Consider the following 3,418-nt stretch of genomic DNA (forward strand, 5'->3'; position numbering starts at 1 on the left):
AAATTAGCCATAAGGCTATGGAAGTAATAAAGGGATGAAGTGATGAGGCCCAGGGCCAGGATGGTAGCTAGATTGGTGAAGAGAAGAGCATGTATATTTACATATATTCTTCTGGGAGAGATAAGAAGCACCTATAAAATATATATATATATAGCATCACTGTAAAGTAGTTAAAGACAAAGTAGTTTGGGAGAGAGGACACTAGTGATTGAGAGGGATGCAGAAAGGCTTCATGAAGAAGATGGGCTTGAGCTGAGCCCTAACAGCATCAAGGGTTTCTTAGAGGCCCATTTGAGAAGTGACTTGTGTAAAGGCCCGTATAGAAAATGAAGATGCAATTTATTAAGACAAATTGAGCTGAGATGTACAGCATATAAAAGATATGTAACGAGGCTACAAATACATGTAAGGGAGAGTGAGGCTATAAAGGATTTGAAATGCTAAAGTAGTTTACATTTGATCATGGAAAGATCCTAGAATTTATTAAAAAGAGACATGATTAAATTTAGTGTTGGGAAAAATCACTTTGCTGGGTGGAGGATGAATTGGTGGGGGGGAGAAGAGGTAGGGAGACCAGTTAAAGGGTTAGTCGAAGGGAGAGGTGATGAAAGAGAGTATTTGTGGCAAAAATAGAGAAAAGAGGATGGATATGATAGGTGTTGTGGAAGTAGAAATAACAAGATTTTACTACTAACTGGATACGTAGGAAGAGTGAGAAATGGAGAATGGGGGTCCCAACCCCAGTAGAAGGAGGGTGCAGATCTTGACAAAAACTGAGAAGTTTGGAAAAGAGAGAGGTTTGGAGAAAAAGAGAATGCATTTTCTTTGGGGCTTGTTGAATAGTTAGTGATGCTGGACTAGAATGTATGAGGGAGACCAGGCTGGATATAGAGATCAGAAAGTCATCTGGATAGAGATAATAATTCAACCTACTGAAGATGACCATGTTCACCAAAAGAGAAGGCAGAGGGAAAAGAAACCAGAGGTAGACCCTTAATTAGGGGAACTGAGAGTGACATGGGCACTGTACCCCAGAAATCCAGGCGAACTATTATCAGGGAAACTCCCTTGCCTTTGCATCCTTGTGACTCTTAACCTAGAAACACCCAATGACCCCTCTAGCTTCCTGAGATGTTTACCCTCTTTTGTCCTCTAGATTTAAGGTGGACAAAGAAATGAATCTTTATGCTTCCAGGCAGGCCCCAGTCAGATGACCACCTCATTCCACCAGGGACTAGTTCTCTAGGTCACCTCCACACCAAGACATAGCATCTAAAGAGTATATAAACCCCAGAACTGATGTTGTCTGGGGGACAGCCTTTCCATCCATGCTGTCCCCATGGAGGAACAGCCTTTCCATTCATGCTGTCCTCCCAGGAACTGCTCCCCATCTTGCTGTTCCACCTTGCTATCCTCCTGGCCATTCTCAACATTACTTTCTAAATTAATAAATTTCTCTTTTTGTTTTTAAGCTAAGTTTTGGAGTTTTGCATTCTTGCAAAAGGTATCCTTCCCGAACCCCAAAAGGATCTTTCCCACCCATAACATTTTGGTGCCCAGAAGAAAGAGGAAACCCCAGGGGTACACATTGACCCCCCCCCCCATAACATTTTGACGCCCAACCTTTTTGGCTCTCCTGAAAGCTACTCCTGTACTCTGGACCATCCACGAGGACACAGCTTCTCAGGTAGGAAGGAGCCTTTTCTTTGACTCCTGAAACCCCCATCTTTTGGGTGATATCTTTGTGGGACCTCTTTCATGCTCTCTCTCCCATCAGCCCCAGATCAGTCTGGCCACTGAATTTTGGGGTCAGTTTGGGGTCTATCTGTCGGCTTCCGCTTCTGATACTATAAGACAGTTCTGGTGTGTGGAAAGTCTTACCTCAGTGTTACACTGAGTGCTCGCCTCAGTGTTAAACTGAGTGCTCTTAGTTGGGCAACCTCTGTGGACTCACAGTTGTTGACTCTCCGGTGTGGAATTGACCATCTCCCAACTAAATGGGACAGAGACAGAGAGAACCCCGAGATTCCCCTTTGGGGCTTATACTTAAAAATTGGGAAAAAAATGATGCTAAACAGCTTAAAGAAAAAAGCAACCAATTTCTTTTTGTAATGTTGACTGGCCATGTTACATCAATTTTTTTTCAGCCTGAGGTCAAGCCAGTAGGGACTAGCCAACCCAATTAAGACAAAGGGAGAAGCATGCTTGCAGGCCTCTCCTGTTGGGAAGGGACTAAGCAGCCTGAGAGAAAATTCAGTTGGATTTTTTGTTTGTTTGTTTGTTTGTTTTCTCCCATGTTAAATAGCTGAGCAACATCAAAAAAGAATGATAAGGAAATTGGCTTTTTGTTACCCTAAATTCTAACCCCAGGTGACAATTGGACATATTTTATGGACAGAAGCTTCTTACCTTTTACCTTTATTCTCTCAATAGGATCCCAGTTCTCTAAACTCTACTCTTGGATTTTAAGGCAAGGGCCCTCTGAGAAATCCAGGCGGAGATGGGAAACCAGGAAGTTATCAGTTCACTGATCAGATCTACCTTCTCCTCTACTGCTGAGAGGAAGGGGGTATATTCTGAACCGAGAGATAACTGGTGAGAAAGCCCTATTTTGGGGATATTTAAATGTCTTACACTTTTAAAACTAAGGTTTTAACTTATAGAACAACCTATTAATTATCTTCTGTTTTGAGGTAAACAGGGAGAGATAACCTGATAAATCTCCTTTCCCTGTCTGCTAGCCAGAAGGAAGTAATGTTTAAATTTGTCTATTAAAGGTATTTATTGGTAATTTATTTCAAAATTGTGATCGTGTATATGGGTTTAAAAAATAACATCCTAATTTTAATTTTGTCGGACAGTGAAATTTCAGTTTGTATAGAAAAGCCACAGATCGGTTTTATAAATAGGTTTTAGCAGTGTTTAAATTGACCAAAAATGGGTTTTTGTTTAAAATTATCAAGTGGTTTTCATCTCAATGGTTTTCATCCCAGTGTATTAAAGTTGGACTAACTTTATTATTACATTTAACTTCTTGGTCTTGAAAATAGATCAGCCTGCTTGTCAAAAGGCTTGCTTTAAGGTTTATAGTCCTTAAAAGATTTCAAATCTCTAAATTTAAAATAGATCCTGAATACTAAATGCTTCATGAAAATTTTTTAAATGTTATGTGAGTTGCTGCTGAAACATGTATTTTAAGTATTGTTTGGATGTAAACAAGCTCATTGTAAACCTGATTCTACCATAGATTTTGTTCAATACTCAGTGGTTACCTCAGTTTAACGATTTGTTCTATGAACTGAAATTTATAACTGATGAGTACTATGCTAAAGATACAATAATTCAATGATCCTTTAAATCAGAATTCTTTTGGTTACTGATTAGCAATTGAAGTGATACCAATGGAATGTTTGTTTGA

Source organism: Monodelphis domestica, chromosome 7 (genome assembly GCF_027887165.1).
Source record: "Monodelphis domestica isolate mMonDom1 chromosome 7, mMonDom1.pri, whole genome shotgun sequence".
NCBI classification, from domain to species: domain Eukaryota; kingdom Metazoa; phylum Chordata; class Mammalia; order Didelphimorphia; family Didelphidae; genus Monodelphis; species Monodelphis domestica.